The sequence below is a fragment of the Aedes aegypti genome, chromosome 3, assembly GCF_002204515.2.
Source record: "Aedes aegypti strain LVP_AGWG chromosome 3, AaegL5.0 Primary Assembly, whole genome shotgun sequence".
NCBI lineage: Eukaryota > Metazoa > Arthropoda > Insecta > Diptera > Culicidae > Aedes > Aedes aegypti.
The window spans coordinates 290,547,088-290,570,520 of NC_035109.1; the positions used below are offsets into that span (position 1 = coordinate 290,547,088).

General features: G+C 35.6%; 1 protein-coding gene across 12 annotated transcripts in view; it reads right to left on the bottom strand.

Moving 5' to 3' along the window:
- The window catches only part of LOC5576251 (pantothenate kinase 3), a 115,499-nt gene that overhangs the window by 63,075 nt on the left and 28,991 nt on the right, over nt 1-23,433 (bottom strand). The window contains exon 1 of one of the 12 annotated variants that reach the window (XM_021849843.1): nt 16,538-16,780. The exons of 10 other annotated variants lie outside the window; for them this stretch is intronic. The gene's annotated coding sequence lies outside the window, so the exon portion shown is untranslated. Of the gene's footprint in view, nt 1-15,962; nt 16,781-23,433 lie in introns of those variants that run through there. One more of the 12 variants, XM_021849840.1, reaches the window with a different exon arrangement.

Sequence of the window (23,433 nt, forward strand, 5' to 3'; positions counted from 1 at the left end):
TCTCCAGTCCATGGTTAACATTTTTCCTAGCTTCAATGTGCACAAAATATTTGCCAACGTTCGTCCTACCCATGGTTTCGAACGTGGACGCGCCTCTGGATTCGACATATTGAAGTTGAATCGATTCAGTAACATCGATGTTCTGGTCAAATTTGCCCAACGGTGTTTGGCAGGCAATGTTGGGCAGGATAATTTCATAATCTATAACAATATTTTCGACAGGATAAACATTGAATACGGAAAAAAATCTTAACAGGGTATTCCCATAATCTTAAGAGGGATTCTGATATTATTCTGAGTAGAAGTAACATATAACACAGTTTTACATTATTTCAGATTAAATTTACATTACTTTATGTTTACATCGCATAAATGAAGTTAACATGACGCGTAATCTTCATTATTTTTAACTGTGTATGACATAATACTGAGTACAGTAGTGTGCTCACATAATCCTCGGTGAGATTCTGAACTGAAAGTATCCTTAAGAAGCTTTTTTATACACTGACTTTTGTTGTTCGATTATATAAAAATGGATTGGTTTTGTGGACTAAACAAAATTTGACCCGCCACCAAATACTATTACTGAGATTTGGCCCGCGGTTCGAAAAAGTTTGACAGGCCTGATGAAAAATAAAGGAAGCTCGTTTTTTATATATGTATTGAATAAACTGGCTAATAAGGTTTAAAGCCTCATAAGAATACCATAAAAAATACATGCATACCCCATTAGCAAGCTTTTCTATTCTATTTCAAGTAAAAAATATCTCATCATTGATTCATTAAATCTTCCGGAAAAGCACTACCTGCATTATTAGAACATGTCCCAGCGATAGTTGTATTACAAACTTTTGCTCCTATAATAGTGGTTTACATTGATTTTTCAAAGGCCAAGTATTGTAGGAACGTACCACTATTAATGATGCAAAAGAGCAAAAAAAAAACAATTGCCTACTTCTCTAGATTTGTGCTCCTACCGAATTTGATGTTTGACTTCGATGCATCTTCACCTTAAAGCTCAAATTGAAAGATTGAAAAGCTTTTATTCGATTTTGAGAGAAGACATGCTTGACATTGAGCATGAGCACACACTCAATCTGTTCGGTAAAAATAACTGGGTTTTTGAACTACCGAAAAAGTCAGTAAACTAAAATAAAATGTCAGAAATCGAAAAACATAGATTTTTACTAAAATTTTGCATAGAGCTTTCTTTTTATATCATATATTGATAAAAAATAAAACATGGTGAAATTTGCTTTTCAATTACACGTGGCGACAGTTTCATTTTACTGACTTTTTCGGTAGTTCCAAAACCCAGTAAAATTTAACCGACCCCAGTAATTTAATCTAAGTGTGCATGAGCATAGATGACCGTACAATTCGTAGCTGCTACTCCGTGATTGACCAGAACAATCGAAGTTGCACAGGGAATTAATGAATGGGGCTTGGGATTTCCTTACCATTCTTCAGTGTGCACAATTCGAGAGCTCAAATTTTAAAAGTCAATAACGGTGCCGGCCACATCCTTACGGCCATCGGTGAAGGGAAGGAATATTAGCTAGACAACCGTTGTTACTAGAGACCGAGTATACCTCTGCATCTCCACACTTATCATGGATAGGTTATTGGATTAGTGGGATAAGGTAAAGATCTGGAAGTCACCAATAGTTGGTGATGCGATCCATGATATAATAACGCCTAATAGGATTCGCGATATAATTCGATAATCGCATTGTACGCCGAAAAATTGTTCGTTGCTCGCCCACGTAAGAGCAAGCGACACGATCAATAGATCAAACACTACTAATGAACCGCTGCGCTTTTTCATTTCACCACGCGAACAACGCGACATGTTTGATCCTGCCCTCATCGCCCGCTCCCGCAGGAGCAAGCGTCAAGGTCGAACAAATTAGATTTCGGAAGAATTTCGCCAAATTTCGCCAAAAGAATCCTCCAAGAATCTCACTAGGAATTTTTCAACAAAAAAATTGAATGGTGTACCAAGGACTTCCAAGGGTAAATACAAGTATGTGGAAGTGATAAAAATTATACTATAAGTTTTCAATAGCGTCTCTCAAAAATTTTGTAAGTATCGTACAAAAAATGTACCAAGAATCTCAAATGTCCGTCGGATATCTTGTTGGTCATAAATCTGTACTAAAATTTGCTTACAATCTCACCATAAATCCTAAAAAATGTGTTCATTAATCAATGGATTATGAATCTTATGCCCTGATTGATATCAACTAGTTTCCCGCTCAAATGATTTAACTGTCCATAACGTGAGATGGTCCACATCAGTTTTTTTTTAAATATTTTTTTCAGCAGCAGCTAATTTGGTTGGATTTTATCAACGATAAGCCTATAGTTGTGTGAGTTAAAGTGGCTAGAAAAAAACAATACAACACTACATGGAGCTATCAAAGCCCACTACTACAGCACAATCAATCCACAAAAGTGATCTATAGAATCGCCATAAAACCAAAATTGTGAATAGAGAAGTATCGAAAAGTTATCGTGAGAAAAGTAAATAAAAGGGGGACCGACCTGGAGTTGTGGTTAGAACGCATGCTTCTCACGCCGAGGACCTGGGATCGGATCCCAACCCCCGGAATGATCACTTTTGACGTAAAAAGTTATACTGACGACTTCCTACGAAAGGGAAGCAGAGCCGTTGGTCCCGAAATAAACTAGCCCAGGGCTGAAAATCTCGTTAAAAAGATATTAAAAAATTAGGAAAATTGGAAGACGACTCACGTGACGTTATTAAAAAAGCCTAAGATCAATGTTCACAAATGCTTTTTCTATATTTCTGTATAAATCTATCTATCATCAATACGAAATAAAATGGAATTGTATTTGTACGTCGCGACTTGGCTTGAGAACGGGTCAATGGATTTGAATAATTATTTCACTGTTGCAGAACTCCGACGTGTTCATGTGACGAAAAAGTTTAGGGATGTCTCCGGAATAGCCGAAAACATGTGAGAAAACTAATCACACATTTTTTATTTGAGCCTGCTTGATGGCAAGTTGAAGTTTGACGGTTAAAATAAAATATTTCTAAACAATATATGGAAAGCCCTACTAGTACTGCAAATACGCCATATGAAAGCTTTCTGTCCATACTATTTATGAAAAATGTTGGAACTAAGAATAAAATCCATTTTCAATATAATAATTAGTCAATATAGGCGACCAGAACCAGTATCAGCCATATTATTAACTTCGGCTCCTGCATCGAAATTGAAACAATAGGAATGATTTTCTCTCATGTGAAAAGGTTCTACTAAACATAAAATATGCTAATTTTATGTGTAAAACTGTATATAACCTACTATGACCACAATTGGCGCTATGCCCAAAACCGTTGGTTCCACCTCACTAGTTCCAAATAAATTACTTTTTGCTTTCAGAAAATCAATCTCGAGAGATATCTAGTTTTATTAATCTAGAACCTTTGTGGGTAATACTTTATTAAAAAAAAAACACTACGCAAACATTGAATTCTTGAATGATTGTTATTCAAGAAGCACATATCTAATTTTATTTTAAGGTATCTTATCTTTCGCAATCAAGTCCATATCAGTGCTGAGCCTCTACTCGAAGACTGTTAAATGTTTTAAACATAATGCATGAGTGAATAATGATGTTTATTTGTTTTTCATTCGTAAACAACAAGATTAACATAATTGTACCCATTTGGCCATTTAATGAATCAAATTGCCATTATCAGCAGGTAAATAATTATCTCGCTAGAAAAAAAAAATCCAATATTATGTATATATAACCGAAATGAAAGTTCACAACATCAGCCAACATCTGGTTTATTTCCGCTGTAGTGACTGTTATCATAGAAATACCCGAGGTCGAAAACGATAATGAGCGAAACTTCGTCGCCACACAGCGCCATTTGTCTAAGTATTATTGTTAAGCAAGCTGCTTAAAAGCCATGATCGCACAACTGACATAAGCGCCACTGTGATTTTGAGATTCTTCTTCTTCTTCTTGGCATTAACGTCCTCACTGGGACAGAGCCTGCTTCTCAGCTTAGTGTTCTTATGAGTACTTCCACAGTTATTAACCGAAAGCTTTATTTGTCAAGGTTGCCATTTTCGCATTCATATATCGTGTGGCAGGTACGATAATACTCTATGCCCAAGGAAGTCAAGGAAATTTCCATTACAAAAAGATCCTGGACCGACCGGGAATTTAACCCAGACACCTTCAGCATAACCTTGCTTTGTAGCCGCGGTTTGTAACCACTCGGCTAAGGGAGGCCCCTTGGTTTTGAGCTTATTTTCATCAGCTCAAGTTGGAAGTACACAGGATCGAATATTTGAATGAGAATAGACTAAACAGTTATTCTTGTTGAATCCATCAAATGCTCATATGCCAACTATGCGAGTATAGTCTGCTGGTATGATCGCATTATCAACAACAGCGAGGAACTGCGCGGATGAGAAGACACGCTCCCAAATAAAAACGAGCGGCAAATCTGATTCACTCGGAGCACTCTCGGAGTGAGACACACTTTGCACTTCCATCGGATGATTTCTCGTTGTCGCTGCTGCTAGGGTAGATTTACCGGTACTCGCTATAGTACAAGATATTGTTCAATCCAAATTTTTGATAATATTTTATGATTATGATCGTCAGTTATTCACTTTAGAATATCAAATTATGATATTGCTCAGTTTTTTTTCCGCTTGCTTGGGTCTTCAGTATTCGCCACTTCAGTTCAAAATACAAAAACAAAGTTTCTAACTATTCTTATATTTTTCCTGCTAAAAATGGACCGAAATCTCTTGTTCAGCACATTGAAAATATTCAAAAGTCTTTGAATTGATTAATAAAAAAAGTTTACCTCAGGGTTGTGAACACTAGGTACAGCTACCCTAGTAGGGGGGAGTGGCTGCGTGTAGCCTTGAACCAATCTCGCACTTGCCCGTCGGTCACAACGATGCTGCGAAATGTTGACAAATTTGGTATCACTCAAGGACGCCTCCTATCCGTCTGTGATCTACGAACAACATCGATCAACAAACGACGAGGACAAGTGGAAGTAATCCATCATTTCAGTAGATACAGTGAAGATCATGACCATGGTAACTTGCAGAGGATCCTTCGACTGCCGCATCGAAGTTCCGAGGATTGATTCAACCTTAGTTACACATGATCATCAGCCTTTGTCCTCGTAACCTCTGACCAGCACTCCACGGTGTGCGGCATTGGAGACTTTCGCTTCAGTCAGAGACTCGACAACAACAGCAATGAAAGTATCAAATGAACTCGGGGATCCGACTTACACCACGAATACTGTTGCGTTGTGTTGTCGACGTTCATCGTCATACCGAACGCGAAGACACAGGAAACGGTGCATTGAAATTTAAATTACAGGTTACAGCGGTTAACCGGTCGACAGAGATGTGGTGAGATTTGTAGTGGTAGGCGGTATCGTTTGAGAGGCGACATTGTTCGAAAAAATGCACTAGGAATCTTTGATAAGAAATACGATTTTACGTTTGTATAATCGAGAGATTTCTTTATCAGAGTTTTGTACAGTATTGGACAATACATTGGCAACTTTATAATATATTATAATTAACTTGCATCAAACGGTAGTAGAAAAAGTATTCGTCAAACCGTTCATATCGTTCCAAAACCCCAACCTAGGCACACCTCTGACGCCTCCCGTAATCCGAGCTTCCAATTTGAACTCTTGAAGCGCACCGCCGCCACCGATTGCGACTACACAGCCAAACAAAGCGCCAAACCGCACGCTTCTTAGTTAGGAATTTGAACCACTTAATTACCACACGCCACCTTTGGCAAGCCGCTCAAGGTGACGAAAGTTACACACCACCGTTTCGCTACAACTACTATTGCTACCTGGTCTGCTCCGACCAAAAGGAGAAACGCACATTTATTGGACTGCCCAGCCGCAGCTCCGCTATCATCGGTTTATCAACTTCGACACGACAATTGACACGCCTCGCTATCTGTGCAAGTGGTCAGTACCGAGAGCAAAAATACGCGTCCGAGATACACAAAAAGGAAGAAATGCTATAAATACGAACTCATACACCATATTTTTATGAGTCCGCGAATCGTCGCACATTGCACAGTGCTTCCGGATGCCTAAATTCGTGGTCGAAATTGTTTTAAGTTGGTTAAAGAGATACCCGGATAAAAAATACAATACAAAAACAATATAACGTATTGTAACAGTACCATTCAATATATTGGAAATATAATACAGTATATTGTAAAATGACAATACAATTACAGTACAATATATTGTTTTAACCAGTTCACTGTATTGTATATTAGATTTTGGCAATATAATGTATGGGTGGTTAAGTATCGTAACAATACAAATATAGATATTTTCTCATACAAACATTTTGAAAATATAATACGATATATTGTTCATGTATTGTCTTGATTAGCAATTCGTGTATTGTTGTACAATACAAAAACAATTCAACGAACTGTATCATGGTCGTTACAGCTAATGTCAAGTGACTTCTAAAAAACTACTTATTTTTACTTTTTGAATATTTTTCACTCAACATTTCTTGCTCTCTGAACTTGTTTTGTTTATTTCTTTCAACAAAGCTACATAGAAAAAAACAACAGTTGTTTTACGCGAAAATAGGAATTTGACCAAAATTGTAAGGTATAAAACCAATTAAAAACAATACAATGTTCTGTTACAATATATTATATTGTTTTTGAATTGTATATCCAAACAAGAATAATATTGCTTCGACATTCAATTACCATAAGCTATATTGTATCCAATACGTTATATTGTACATTAATGGTTTATTCCATTCACTGAATGATACGATTTTATCCGGGTATGATGTCTTCAGAGAAGTAGTTCGGGATCTAGAGAACCTTCTTGAAAAAATATATTTTTGTGATTAATTCCTGTAACAGAGAAAATAAAAATGATCAACTGATGGACATGCACTTCGTAGTTGCTTCTCCGTGATCAATCAGGATAGTAAGGGAGAACTCAAATGGCGTTTTAGCTTTTTTACCTAACGTACAATTTTTTACCTAATCGTACAATACCTAACGTACTACTCTTAATATTTCTAGATTGATGATTGCGCCGGCCCCGTCCTCATGTCCATCGGAGAGATGAAGGAATGTTGATTACATAGCTGTTGTTATTAAAAAACGGAAAATCTCCTGTTTCCATAGCTACAGACAGTGGCCCAATTTCATGTTCGTACAGGACACTGTTTTCACATCAAGTTAGAAAAAATCTATGATTTGATGTATTCAGTTCAAAATACTTTATCAATATTGAAGGTCATAGGTATTATCTATTATTGCCAATCATAAAATGTTTCCATCTACATTAATCTTTGGATTAATGGAATGTATTCTATTGCACCTGAACAATGTAATGAAGTCCATTAAAAATTATTTTTGAATGTTGTATGTTTGATTTTTGTTAGGTGTACGAATAAGAAATCGGGTCAGTTTTAGACACAAATTCAATACTTTTCCATTATTCCAAAGATTTAAGCAAATGAATACAATTTATGATTGCCGAACAATAGATGACACCAACGACGTTATTGATAAAGTATGTCGAAGTATATAAATCATTTCATAGTTTTATACCAACTTGATATGAAAGCAGTGCCCCGTACGAACATGAACTTGAGTCACTGCACCTTGGAAGTAAGAGTATTTTGTTAGTGATGGATGAGGATTCGATCGTAAGAATACCACTGTGGTAAGCGGATAAGTATTTTTTTTTTTCAATTCTAGCGATAGATAGAACTGATGATATTTGATGTTATTATAAAGAATGGCGCAGAGAGATAGAAAAAGAAAGCTATTAGGAAGATCATAACACATATGAGAAAGGGGCGGGCCTGGGTTTGAACCCACGACCTCCTGCTTAACCCAAGATCGGTCGCATGCGTGTACTGAGTACACGCCCTTCGAAAACAGATCGCTTTTCATATACAACTCGAGCGAGGCGGCGCCGGAATTGGCTGAAAGCGCGACCGCTCTTGAGTTAAGAAGCAGAAGCGATAACCATTAGACTGCCAACCCCGTCCTGTGGTTAGTCCCCCTAACATTTTTCATTTTTTTGCATAAGAGGAGATACAGCAAATATGTCTCGACAAAGTTGTTAATAGTTGTGACGGAGAACAGTATAAGGCCACTTCACACATTTTTTTCATAATGTACAGGGTGTTTGCATATTATCCTACTTTGAAGGCAGACCTCTATATAACCATGCTTAATAAATTGATCTTTTCTACATGGTTGAATATCTTGACCTATTATATGCTTAAGCAGTAGGTTTGACCCATTTCTGATATCAAATATTAGTAAAACTGCGTCAAATGTTTCGTGTTTTTTTCTTCAAAATGAAAATCGAATTAAGTACTAGACTATTTTACTACACTATAGTTTGTATCCTTTGACATATACGCGCATTTCGACCTCAAAAGTAAGGCTGTCTTCAGTGGTGTGTACTAGACTCGAAAAAAAAATCAAATAACTACCAGATTTGAGAAAAAAGTGACCAAATAGTGCCCAACGGTTTTCAAAAAAGTGATTATAAGTGACTTTGAAGTCAAAATGTAATCAGATTAATTTCAACATCTGATCTACTGCTGGTTGTAGGTTCAATCGTGTAGGAGAGAATCCTGTATGGCTAGACAGCCTCTATGCCCGGACATTGAACGTTTTTCAGAAACCTAGTGTAATTTTAAAACCATATTGCATATTTGTGCAAAAAGTAAGATAGCTTTCAAAACTAAAATTTTAAAGTTTTACAAGCCACTCATCTATTGTTTCGATTATTCATTTGTATACCTTTCGATTGATAACTAAGTTCACGCCAAAAATGTACTTTTTGAGTTATAAAATTTGAACATTAAGTGTTCGACCATTCAGCACAGCCCTCTACTATCTACTATTGAAAATCAAATTTTTGAATGTTCACTCCCAAAACGTCGGAATATTGTATGCTGTTTGTATTGTTAACACTTTTACAAACACTTGGTCAACCGCTTTTCTATGTTTCTGATGCTTTAGGAAGAAAAAAAAACAGATGTTTTAGTTGACGATTCTTAAGTTTCAACAAAAATTACCCTACCATAACATTTTCAGAAGGAAAAAGAGGAGAACTATCATAGATATTAACGTTTAGAACATTCGTCATACAAAAGACAGACAAAAACTCATAAGTGCCGCGATTGAAGCATCAATTTCTCAACTTTTCTTGTTGCTCAAAGTAATTTTTATGGAAATAAATGTAAAATATAGATTTTTGGTTGTATTTTGTAGAAAGACAATTTGCATAAAATACTCAAAAATACACAAAAATAAAAGAAATTGAGAGCAGCGATACAAGTTCAACTTTCTAATGGTAGTTTATCTAGAATTTTAGTAGAATTGTGATACAGGATGCAATTCTTAGTATTAGATTGGCTAGACCATAGCTAATCTAATACTAAGAATTGCATCCTGTTTCACAATTACGAAACATGAATGTGAAATTTGAACCACTTGAGGAAAAAGGGGGCAATAAAACTATTTTCTTTTTCAAGGAAATTATAGATTATTTGCTTGCTTAACCTCATAAACGAGCAGAGTCTTCGACATTTTCGAAACATTCAATAAAATTGTTAATGAGTTTATTTTTGTTACAATCAAAGACATAACATATTAAAAACTGTATGGTCATCGTCAAATTGAAGAGCTGGAACGTACCGTGTCAAAAAATAGTACCCTTGATCGTCAAATTTGTTAATATACTGAACAACAGTTTAAATAACTTTAACTCGACAACACTAGGGGGGTCCGTAGCCTTGAGGTTACGCTTTCGCTTCATAAGCGGAAGGTCATGGATTCAATTCCCAGCCCCTCCAAAAAACCCGTCCAGCCACCAGAAGACGCCGCACGGAGGACCGTGCTTAGGGGAACACATCCATCCTCCGTCAGTATCAGATGGTGACTGAGACAAACTGACCCACTTCGCAGGCAACTAGCCTCAAACGACTCAGGAACACGGCAAAACGAACCACCGCAAGAGCAATGGAGTATGGCTTATGGAAATCGATTTGACCAACAGCAGAGCACTCTCCTACGTGCTCGGTGTGAGAGCAAAAGAGCAGAAGAGAGTGAATGCAGATGTAAATATAGATTAGCTAAAAATAGAACTGTATCGGTAAGGAAGATACAGATAAAACTGATTTCGGCACAGTAGTGGCCACAAGCACGGAGTGCCTTAAAAAAAAAAAAAAAACTTACAATACTTACAAAAGTATTCGTCACCATAACGAATAGTGGAGCCAAACGAAGCTTTAGACATAGTTCGTTGAAAAATTGTCAAAAGTGCTTAGAAACTAGAATTGTTTATTTTTTTTAACGTATGTCATAAATAAAGGAAATGGTTGAGAATCGTATCAACAAATTTTGTTCGACAATAGAAGAGAAAAGGTTTTATCATCCACCACGAAAAATCTGAATTTCTATTAAAGAAAACAGTTAAGATATTTTAAGTTACGCCTTTAAAGCTTTGTAATAACTTACAAATCTTGAGTTTGAGTTTGATTGGTTTGACGGCCGCCCGTGGTTCCTACTCCAGTATCGCCAGATCAGCTGCACTTACACACGGAACCAGGGAAGAGGGAGAAATTGATGCAGGGTGGCCAGTGAAAAGTCAATTTCAAATTCCCGGTTTTCTCCCGGTTTTTTCCCGGTATTTCAAAAATATTCCCGGTTTAATGATATGGTAAGAAACATTATTGCGATTTTTTTACCATTTCAAACGACTTTTAAGTATGAGTTTTTTGGTCATCAACCTAAACTTACTTATACTGATTCTGCTAAATTCCAGTTTGATCTATGAAACGATATTTTACGACGGTCATTTTAAGTAATCGTGGAATTTGTTATGAAAAAGTTCAGTGTAAAAAAAAGTTAGACCCTCGTTTATATGATGGGATCGAGTCAATCTTTGAATGAATGACAGTTTAAATTTTCAACATTTCGTTCCATGGTCATCAGCATAGAATTTTTTGTTATGTTCTATCCCCACAAATCTAGAACATTTTCTCAGGGCAATTATTTGTGATAAAAAAAATAACAGTCATAATTCTGAAATGAATTAGAATTTTGTACTATTTTTACCAAGCCCAAACAAGAAGCGAATGGCAAATCTTCAATAAATATCATAGGTTGTAAATAGAGTTTTCAAATTTCCCGGGATTTGATTTCCCGGGAAACGGGAAATAAATTTGCCATTTCCCGGGAAATCCCGGGATCCCGGGAAATTTTCAAAAACGTGAAAATAAAGCTTTTTTTTATATTTGTATTTTTGTTATATATTTTTATACCAGTAAACTTGTATGGTACCTACATTCTCTTTTTTGTGTGTAATTTATTTATGTTTCTCAAAAAAATCTATTGATTTTGTTGTGTACGCTAGGCTTCAGAACAACACAAATTATGATATTGAGTCCATGGGGAGATTATTCTTGACAAATCGTATGAAGTTCAAATTATATGTACAGGACGGACTCGATTATCCGGAATTCGATTATCCGGAGTTTGTTCTTTGATATTCTTATTTTTGAGATTTTATGCATGAATTTGAGATAATTTGGTATTGCAATATACAATATGAATGGTTTTGCAGCTTTGGATGTAGGTAAGAAAGGGGCTTTGAAAAAAAGGTTTTTTGTATGCCGGTCAAAATAATTTCTTCCCAAGACCCCTAATGTTCCTAGAAATAAATTCTGGCTACGCCACTGCATTATATAAATAAAACAACGAAAAAAGAAAATAATTAAATTCTTTTAATGTATATTTCCATTTTTCTTTTAGTGACTCGATTATAAGGAAGATTATGTTATCCGAAGTGAAAAAAATCGATACAAAGGATAATCGAGTCCGACCTGAACCAACATTAAATCAAATCTTTCAAGCACTAGAATAATAACCAACTAGAGTCTAACGATGGAAAATGTGACGGTTAAATCCATGAAAACTTTATGAGCGTTCTCAATTCATGGATGATCCCTCGAAAAATCCTGTATTGTGTATAGCATATAATCTATTTTGAAAAAAAAAACATATCGTCAAAGAGTTATTCATTTTATGAACAACTATTTGATTACAAAAAAACAACAAATCAATATGGAAGTATAACTAGTGATCTAGTAAGGTCATTGGTAAGAATGATATGAAAAGTAAATTAAACGATAGTTTTGGTTTGAAAATGGATGGTTAATCCTTTTTTAATAGAACTACCCTTGAAATACAGAAATCCCGGGAAATACGGGAATCCCGGAAAACAGGAAATCATTTCCCGGGAAACGGGAATCCCGGGAAATCTCATATCCCGGGAAATGTTCCCGGGATTGAAAACTCTAGTTGTAAACGCATTTAATTTGATAGTAGTGAATTGCAAGCTTGCTTAGAGAAATTTATAACATCCAAACATTGTAGTTTTTAACATAAAATGCTTCATGAAGCTATATGAAAAACTTTTCGCAAGATGTTTTTTCATTAAAAGTTTTTTATTTACTGGATTAGAGCAATTATTGACTAACTAGGGATTCGAATTCAGACGCTTTTGTAAAAATCCACTAAAGTATAGATCGTGCTGGTTGAAACATTAATTGGTATGCAAAATTTTCCCGGAGCTAATTGAAATTCCCGTATATTTCCCGGTTTTCTCCCGGTGATTCGAAATTCCCGGCTTTTTCCCGGTTTTCCCGATTTCCCGGTGCGCTGGTCACCCTGTTGATGCTACCGGATATACCGCTGCATCTACGCCAGTTTATGCGGGAAGGTGTAGGGATGGTAAAGTTATGGCATAGAGGCTTGCTGTTTGGTTAGCAGACTGCCTATGTATCTGGCGTAAGGAAAGACATGCTATAATTATGGAAGAATGGAAGCGTAGGGAAAAGGTTTTTTTTGTCCGTCTAGCTGGATCAAGCAAATGCTACGAACGACTAGATCAACTGTGATAGATTAAGACTGGAAGATAGAAGCAAGTGAAAGATATAACTACAAGAACGAGCTTTTGATCTTCAAACAAATTTGAAGGCCAGTCATGTTGTATGCTGTACCAACATGGACTAGCTGTTTTAATACCAGAAAGAGTGCTCTGCATAGGATTCAAAATAAAATTTTGAAAATTATTTTGAAGCTCCCTCCCTGGTGTAGTACTAATGAGTTACATAGAATATCCAATGTTGAAACATTGGAACAAATTTCAAATAAAATAATTATCAATTTCAGGCAAAAATCGTTACAATCTTCTATTGCCACGATTAATGCGTTATATATTTAGGTTAATTTAGGTTAAGTTATTTGAAGTATTTTTTCTCTTAGAAACAGAAGAAATCGACTCCCCTGTAAAAAATCTGAACTGCTACGACAAATGAAATGTTAACTAATGCTTATTTTGGTTTTACAAAATTAGGATGATAGTGTTTTCTAACACAGAACACCTAGCTATAAAAAATTAATGTAATGTTTGAAATGATACTAATGAAGAAATCAATAAAAAGAAAAAAAAGATACAACTACAGAGTACGAGGAAAGGGACTGGCCTAAGATTGAGCCCATGACCTTCTTCTTATGAAGCAGAAGCGGTAGCCATTAGACCATGAACCCCGTCACGTGAATGGCATGCGATATATACAAATGTACTGAAAAAATAGCTAGATTTGTATGAGAAAACAAGAAAACTTTGAGTGACTTTTCTCAAACATTTATAGAAAATTTAGCAATTCATTACTAACATTAAGCGATATGACTTATAATAACAAGCATTTAGTAAAAAATAAAGTTACAATTTAGGCATATCAACTGATATATAACCAAATCTAGTCTTATAACAGTTAATCAGTCGCGGGTACCGTAGACCAAAAACTCGAACTAAAAAATGAGCAAAATAATGCTCTAAGTATGTCTGCTCTTTTGCGCCATTAGTAGCGCCATTTAACCTATAGATAGCGCTAGGAACAAAAAAGAAATTCAACAGACTAAATACTGAAAAAATTAGGAACTTTTCCATACCAATTAAGAGCTTTTAATCTGTTCTTAATTGAAAATACGATCTTGATTTAAATTTACTTACGTCTATAAGCTAGTGCTACAATAGGAACAGAAATTAGAAATAGCACAATCATAGGCACATGTGTACCTATAGTGGCTCAAACGGTATTAAATATAAAATGTTTCATTCAAAACTAAGTTGAAATGTCCGGATGACTGGCTTTATTTATTCGGTTTCGTAGTAAGAAGAATAAACAAACTTAGGCTATCGATCATACGTGTTTCGCAGACGAAATTTTACACGTTCCACTCTTTTAGTTTAATTTTCAGAGTTACAAAACGACGTAATATTTTCAACTTTCGTAACCTAACCACTACTTTCACCGCTCTGTTATATGGGGAGACAAAGTGACTAAACACGAATAGTAATAGAAAATTAGAATTTTTGGATGCGTGCTGCTTGCATGTAAGTAGTTAAACGTGACGAAAAAACGTCCAAATGTATTTGTTTTAAAATCGTAAGTAACATTGGTAGCTGAATAACAGTTTATTCAGCTGAAATGAGCTTTATAAACAGTATTTTAGCTGAATAAGCTGTTATTGCTCCTGTGAATGTTGAAAAATTTTTGAATGATATCGTAATCCGGGGGCAAAGTGATCACTATTTCACAACTTTATGTTGTATTTTTTTTCCAAATATTTTCAAATTAATTTCGGAAAAATCAGTACTTTATAGAATGACACACTGGGGCGAAATTGACACCATATAACAAAGCTGGTTTTATGATAAACAAAATCCTTATCTACTAAATTTGGGTATCCTGAATTTTAAAATGACATCAAAATCCTCCCAATTTGATCATTTTATTGCAAAATCAAATAATATCAGTAGTTCCATAATATTTTCATAATATTTTTATAATATTTTTAACGGATTGTACAGTACCAACATTATCAACGGTATTGCTTAAACTTTCGTTTAAGATTTCTATGCAGAACTGGCCTTCATAAAAATGAAATAATTCAAAATCATCCTTAGACATCTATAAACTAGAAAACATGGAATGCCTGTGCCGCCAACGAAACATTAAACATCTATGGAAGGAAATGCTATATAGTACCGACCTAATCAAATTCACCCAGTTATCAATTGATCGATGTTCAGAAAGACTGAACAAAGTGTTTTTTAATGGCTTCATGAAAACGTACCTCAGGCATTAGAAACATCAAAATATTTGCATTATTTGATGTAGTAATGAAACTTATCTATTTGATGATGCATCTGTATCAAAATTGTACCCGAAATTCAGATTTTTTTTTGTACGTGTTTTAGAACGCCAAAATATCATGTAGTCCGGTCTGTATGAACACTGACCAATTGGCCCCCGGATTACAGTACGTTTTTCAGCATAAAATATCACAAAACTTTGAACATTTGATATAAAATTTCTTCAGTTGTATTTTAAAAATTCGAACAACTTTGTACAAATTGAAATTTAACAGGTAGAGCTAAAGTATGTTCAGGAAATGTTCATGTAGTGAAATTTCTACAACTTTTAAAGTGAAGATACAGTATTGCCGTATCTTTACTTAAAAAAATCTATCTAACTGTTTGGGGGATTAATCACAAAATTTATTTTTTCTAAACAAATTCCTCTACACCCCAACTAACTTTTTTGAAGGAACCATACCTCTAAAACCATTTTTTGGGTAAAAGCATTCCGATCACGAATTTAGGCATCAGGAAGCTCTGTGCACAGGGAGGAGTTTTAATGACGACGGTCAAAGTGCAACAATCTTTCTGATAAACATGTTAACGGATATTTACGAACAACTCCACAAACCGTACAACGTTTACTGGGACAAACGGAATTCAAGGTTCCAACGTCAGTTTTAACCACCTTTCTTGAATCTATGCCGCTGTGCGTTGCCGTTTTCGGCGTAACCGACACACCACCAGTCCGGAGATTACACAATAACAAATGCCAGCACAAATGCGGCGCTTCTCGCGATTTGTTGCCACACGCACGCGAATAAGCGTAACTAGTTGATCAGCTTTTGTCGGTATGTTGAAAGCAGATCACACAGCCATCACTCATATAACGATCGACAGAAAATCACCGAAAAATCACTTCACTTTGCGCCTATCTTTGGTCAAGTCATAAAACTAATGCTCAGAGCTTCCTCTTTCTTCGATGACTTTCAACGTTGAACTGCCGTGGCCGTCAACTCCACTCCAGAATATAGAAAGGCACTATAGATGTTCGCTAGACCACCATCAACGCAACACTGTACTAAGTCAATGTTAAGGTGAACCAACACTGTTCGATCAGTCCAGTGATCATGTTTCGTCTTCTAAACAAAACTTATCACGATCTCAGATGCTGCACTATGACGTCTCTGCTACTGCATCATAGAGATCATTCGCTGGAAACTGTAATCTCCAATGCGAAGCTTATTATCACGCGATGTTCACCTCAAAGGGAAGAATCCAGTGTACTACTGATCGTGGCTGCAGAAAGTTTCACCGTGCGCGATCGATACGTTTGTACCGGAGTCGAATTTCGAACCCGTGGATCGATAGACAGAGAGACAGAGAGAGTCTAGGAGACCAGGCAGAAAAACAAGACACGCGCGAGCGTGAACTTTGCACGCCACACAAATGCAACCTTCACCGAGCGAAAAGCGTCCGACGCGACCAACTTTCAAAACTGAACTGAACTGTCGTTGGTTGAGTTCGAATGACTGATCACCCCCGAAAGCTAAGCCATATCGAACCAACACAGTCTAGCTTGGCCTAGCCATCATAAGCTGCAGCTACAGTATTGGACAAAACAGTTGTAACTTTTTCGATTTTCCATACAAAAACGTCTATTTTAGAGGATTCCGAATATTTACGGATCAATTTGAATTAAACTCTCACAGTTCTTCAGCAAGATGTCGACTCAATTGTGGGAATAAAATTCCTTAATTTTCCCTGACATTCCAGTCGATTTTCAGTAAAACTCCAGATCGCTTCATATGATTGGTTATAGGTCCATGTTTTTTTTATTAAGGTACGACGAGGTAAGCGAATACATAAAAATCAATAGATAACTACATTTAGCTATTGTTAATGATGTTTTTTTGGATGACAAATGTGAAACTAATATATTACGCATTTCTTTCGCCACTGGACTATCGAAGAAGTTTTCACAAGTGCGGAAATGCTAATAAAAGTGCGCGATTGCATCAAATTGAGAAAGTGTCTTCAGCGGAGTTGTTCCTCGCAGTCCAAAATATAAGTGCCTTGATTCTTAGCTTAGCTTAGCTTAGCTTAGACTGACTACACATATCAATGGTTGCTATTCCGTGATTGACCGAAGTCAGTGAAAATGCACAAAGAATCAACTAGAAGTTCAACTGGGATTGGCCATAATCTTCTTCAGTGTGCATAATTCAGTGCCTCTATCTATACAAGGTCAATAACGGCGCCGGCCACGTCCTTGCAGTCAGGTGGGATTGAGGGAAGGAATGTTAGTGTGTAACCTTTGCTATTTGGAGACCGTGTTTGCCTCTGCATCTCCACAAAGGTTACTGGGAGGGATGTTTGTTAATGGGGAGGATCGTTGGGTCAAAGGATTCACTTTGATAAGCGATTAGACCATGATAAACAATGATTTGTAAGATATATACATGCTTATACGTAAATATAATTGTTCATATAATTTCTATGTAGAGAAAAATTATGCCGACACTTGAGGTGACGAACCATTCAAAATTTGTTGAACAAATACCTAAATGTAACATTCCTACAGCTGTCAGTACGAAAGCATGTGTTATTATATTTTACTCATTTGAAAAGAAACAAAAGACTCAATTGGTTGGGACATCATAGAACACTCTTATTCTTATGCCGACACTTACAATGGCGAACCATCCAAAGTTTGTTGAATAAAGTGAACCTTTCGCAAGTCTACACTTGTAGTGTCGAACCATTCAAAGTTTTTTTAATTACAAAAATAAAGGTATATAAGGGGTGTTCTGAAAAAAAAATGTAAAACATAAATAAATCATGATCAGAGTTTGTGTCGACACTCACAGTGACGAACCATCCATAGTTTGTTGAAACATCATATTTACATCCCACCATTGTAACGATTAAATGTGCAGTCATACATATTTTATAGATTAGAAATAGTAGCATGAAACGAGCTCACCAATTGATCCGTTATCCTTGACTGAGCAGCAACAATCCACTTTCAGCTTCACTCGTTTGCTTGGCTAGCACTCAGAAAAAAAAAAAAATAGGCGCGCGACCCGAAAAAAACACGGACGACAGCTCGGGCTTTCTTGACGCACTGCCCAGGAGCAAGCGTCAAGGTCGTCGGAAGATCAAAAAGAACGAACCGATCGCGGCACTTTTTAACTTACTCCAACCAAACTCCCCGATCACGCCACTTTTTCACTTACTAGACCGACGCGCGACATGTTTGATCCTGCCCTCGTCGCTCGCTCCGGCAAAAGCAAGCGTCAAGGTCGAAAGATCAAACAGAACTAATCGATCGCGGCACTTTTTAACTTACTCCAACCGAACTCCCCGATCACGCCACTTTTTCACTTACTAGACCGACGCGCGACATGTTTGATCCTGCCCTTGTCGCTCGCTCCGGCAAAAGCAAGCGTCAAGGTCGAAAGATCAAACAGAACTCTCCAAAATATAAGTGCCTTGATTCGATGCAAAACCACTTTTATTCGCATTTCCGCACTTGTAAAAACTTCTTCGATAGTCCAGTAGTGTTAGAAATAAACAATACTTAAAATCGTAATTTATAGCAATTTTTCTGATTTTTTATTACATTGAGACTTACAAATTTGTTTCAACTCTTTTCTAAAACCAAATGTGATTGAATAATGTAAATCAAGTATGTTATCACTCCAATTCCTGTTATTAGTGTTGTGTTACATATTTTGATAGCTTTGAACTCAAATAATACAAAAATGATATGTTTATCAAAATATCATGCAGTGTTTGAACAAAAAACTCGAGCAAAGTCGAAAAACAACCGCATAACAATAAAAATATTTATTATCAAGAATTAATTGTATTATTGTTATCAATGGAAAGGCTCTTGTTAGCAACGGATTTTGAGCATCCATGCCATCAACGGGTGAATGACTTCAAAAATATTTGTGATCAATATTCGATAACTAGTTGATAACATAATGATTTGAATACACAACAGAACTTGTTATCAACATGGTTCGAATTGTAACACAAATCGATATTTATGCGATATCATTAGTTTAGCATTGTGTTATCATTTCTGTTATGTTGCTTGTTTATTCGACCAAATTGATAAAAAATTAAGTTATTAGATGCATGTTTTTTGATAACTCAACGTTTTTTCTTTTTGTTATTCAACTTTGCTCGAGGGGTTAAAACAGATCAGTCTTAAAATTTGCATAGATATTCTTTGCATAAATGCACATTTAACCCGTATAGGCCTAAGTGGAAGAAAAAATACTAAAACCCTCATTGCTCAGGGAATACCCAATGGATTTCAATTATTGTTTGTCAATATACTAGTACGCATATCTACTTTCTAAAAGTGCCCAAGGAACTAGGGAATGTTCATGTGGCTGGAGTTATTCCGGTGGGTTACTGGGTCATGTCGGGTGAAAAAGGTTCGATGCTTTCGTGCCCCTGATGGTAGGAAAATTTCAAGTCAAAGGTGGTTTCCGGAATCGGCTATGAAGTGGCTACTATAAGGACTGTTCATTTTAAAAAGTGGACACTTTGTTTATGCTGTATATTTTTTTATTGATAATATCGTTATCGGCTTTCTGTGCATCGTTCAACTATTATTCTACAATGCTATGAAAATATAAAATCTACGAAAATGCTTTTGGTTGAAGAGCTAAATAGTTTTTCCAAAAGCTCCTAAGAGCTGTTCGTCAAAGTTTGACATTATTTTTAGCAAAACAAAAATCCTCATTTTTACGAACAAATTGTATGTTTGTATCCTTTACTATTCTACTAAAGGTGTAGCTTTAAAAAAATGAATTAAATTTCACCATTCTCTGACTCTGACTTTAGTGATTTATCCATTTATGGCCAAATTTGCTGATATACCATCCTTTCATTACCAGCAAAAGAGGAAAGTAAAAGGCGTGTTCAAAACTAGTTTAGATTACTAAAGATACTATATTTGTATAAACGAGAGCTAAATCGTGAGTTTGAACCGCAGCCTTAAGTATAAATTTTACTCTTTATGGTCGTTTGGCTAAAAAGTCTCATACTTTTAAAATCATATACGCATATTTATCGATCTACAGCAAATTGTAAACGTTTTAATACGAAGATTTCCATCGGTAATCTCAGAATAATATATTATGAAAATAATATGTGAAAATAAATGAAAAATAATATTTTATTAAAGCAGTGTTGCCAATTTTGATGATTGTAATTGTGCTTTGAATGGTCTTTTAAAAATAAACCAATTGTTTTTCTATTGTGCTTTAAATCTGACGTGGGGACTTAATACGTATTTCTATGCAGGCGTAAGCTATTTTTTATATTCATACTATATTAGCACTTCCGTCAGAACGTACTTTAAGTTTATAAATACTACTCATATCAGCTCCCTTCAAATTTGAAATATTTTTCTCTAAAATCAGAGGAAAATAATGTTATCATATCTGTAAAATTGTTGCTCCAAAAATAACTTGATTTTTTTCCATCAGGCTTCTGACTGATGATGCTTTCAAAGAACAAGCCTTTTTTGAATATAAAAAAAACATAAATTGTCGAATTTTACAGCCAATCACTATCAATCATTGATTTTAATAACCTCCAAAAATCGACCGTTCTAAACCTTTTTCCATATTCGTGTGAAATTTAATTACTTTGGTGAATATTTTATTATCACAACATTGTAAAATACTAGTCGAACGATGTACAGAAAACCGATTGAAATTCCATTGATAAATTAAAAAGATACAGCATGCACAAGGTATCCACTTTATAAAATGAACAGTCCTTATCAAACAATTTCAAGGATATCGCATTAGTGGAAACCTTCAAAGAAACTGTTAAATTGGATAATCATGTGCCTGGCATTCGACTGACCCTACAAATGACTATTTTCGGGTCCCCAGGACCCTCAAATAGGGTAATGACTGTTTATTTTATTCTCAAACGCTAACAGTTGGCGCCAGCAGCAAAAATTACAGACAACAACCTTTCGAACATTCAGTTTCTCTTACCGGCCGCCGAGCGACAACACTGTTGTTTGTATGTCACCCACTGATCGCGCTACGCTGGATTCTCAAATTTCTCAAACTTTCAACACAAGCGCATGGAAGAATGGTAGGGTCGATGTACCAATAGCCGCATAGCTAAGAACAAATATTCGTATAAAATCGAAAAATAACGCTAGCGTCATTATTTTTACATCATCTGAAAGCTTTTTATCTTGGTTTTGTGGGAAAAATATGAAAACTGCGAAAACTCATACGTTAGCATTTATTATCGCTTGTGCCACTATAGGAATACATGTGCCTATAGTAGCTCTATTTCTAATTTCTGTTCCTATAGTAGCACTAGCATCACGGCGTTGACAAAATACTAATCAAAACCGTATTTTTACAAAGCTTTTATATTTTTCCTTGAAAGTGTGGATCAAAAGCTTTCGTTTGATGCAAAAAAAGTACTTAATGCATAAATTATTTCGTATAATAAAAAATAGTTTCTCTCAGTAGTGCTACTATAGGAACAATAGGTTAACTATAGGCGCAAGGGAGCTCAAATTTTAAGCAAAACTAATTATTTCGATCATTTTTTGAACAAAATCAAGCTGTGTATCAATGGTACTTAGATAAATAGCTCCTGACCTTCATGTCAAAAAATATTTTGAAAAGATTCATAGTAAAACGGCCGTAAAAAGCCACTAGTGCGACTATAGGGGACTGTCCACTAAGGGAACACTGACCCTAGTCGGAGAACTGTCAAAACGTATGAAAAATAATGAAAATCGCAAATTGCTTGCAATTAGGAAACTGGATCAAAAAAAAAGTGATCAGGAATCAAGTGTAAAGTGAATACATAACTTTTTTTTTTAGTTCAGCTTCCGTGGTGCTTTCTTTGCTTCAGGATTTCGTTTTTACTACCATTGGAAAAGAGCCATCTATTGCCTTTTCAGTTTTGAATATCGCCCTATTGACGATAAAGTGACCAATTTGTATCTGAGCATCTGCACCAAGCTCATGGGAACGCATTGTAGTGAACTATTATATTTAATCTCTAGCTCCCGAGAATTGAAACGGTTTAGTATCTATCAAATTATAGCCGGTTCTTCAGAGCATTGAGTTTGAGTAGCCACATCCGCTAAATCATTCTTCATTTATAAAGTGCAAACCTCTTCATTTATAAAGTTGAATATCAGATCTTAATGATTTATGCAAATTAAAAAGATTTTCATAGCAATAAATAAAGATATCTTGGCATGTCCCAATAACAGCATTTTTTACCCGACCTGACCCAGTGATTCATCGGAATAACTCCGGCCACAGGAATATTCCCGAGTTCTTCTGGCCACTTTTAGAAACTAGATATGCGTACCAGTATACTGACAGAAAAAATGAATCCGTTAAGTATTCACTGAGCAGCGAGAATTTTAGCATTTTTACTTTTACACAGGCCTATACAGATTAACTGACGAAGAGAACAAAAATGGCAAAAATCTCGTGTCTTCTTATTATATTTTGGAATCATGGCTAGATTGTCTGTTTCCTGTCTACTCATGTTCTAAAGCTTTTCATGATTCTCTTTATCTGAAAAGGAGATATTGAAAATTCTAAAGCTTTAATTCCAATGTTTGTGACTACCCAAACAGGCAGATTCAAATGTTTATCTTAAATCTAGGGAGGGATTTATGATTGTAAAGAACATTGAAAATTGTCAAAAAGATGGATAAAAATACTGTGCGCCTGTTAAAGAACCGTATTCTGGGAAAAGCCCGCAAATTTCTTGTAAAAAGGATGATCTTTTTAAATTAGCTTTCCTTTTAAGCGCATGTAAGTTTGAAACATTTGAGTTTAAACAGAATTCATTTTTGTTGATTTATATCCATATTATTCCAATTTGTTTATGTTCCAATTGTAAATGGGCTAAACCTTGAAAGAGTAATACTTTTGTTCCACAAACTAAAATCTTTTCATTGCATTCGTAAATACAGTTCTGTTCTGAATAATAACAGCACATGTCGATTTTCATACAAAATTCTCGACTTTAGATTGCTTTATATCTATTCCCTTTCAAGCTGCAATTCTCACAGAACTACAAATATGTTAAATTTTGTAGCCACTAAATTTCAAATTTTGTTGAGCCCC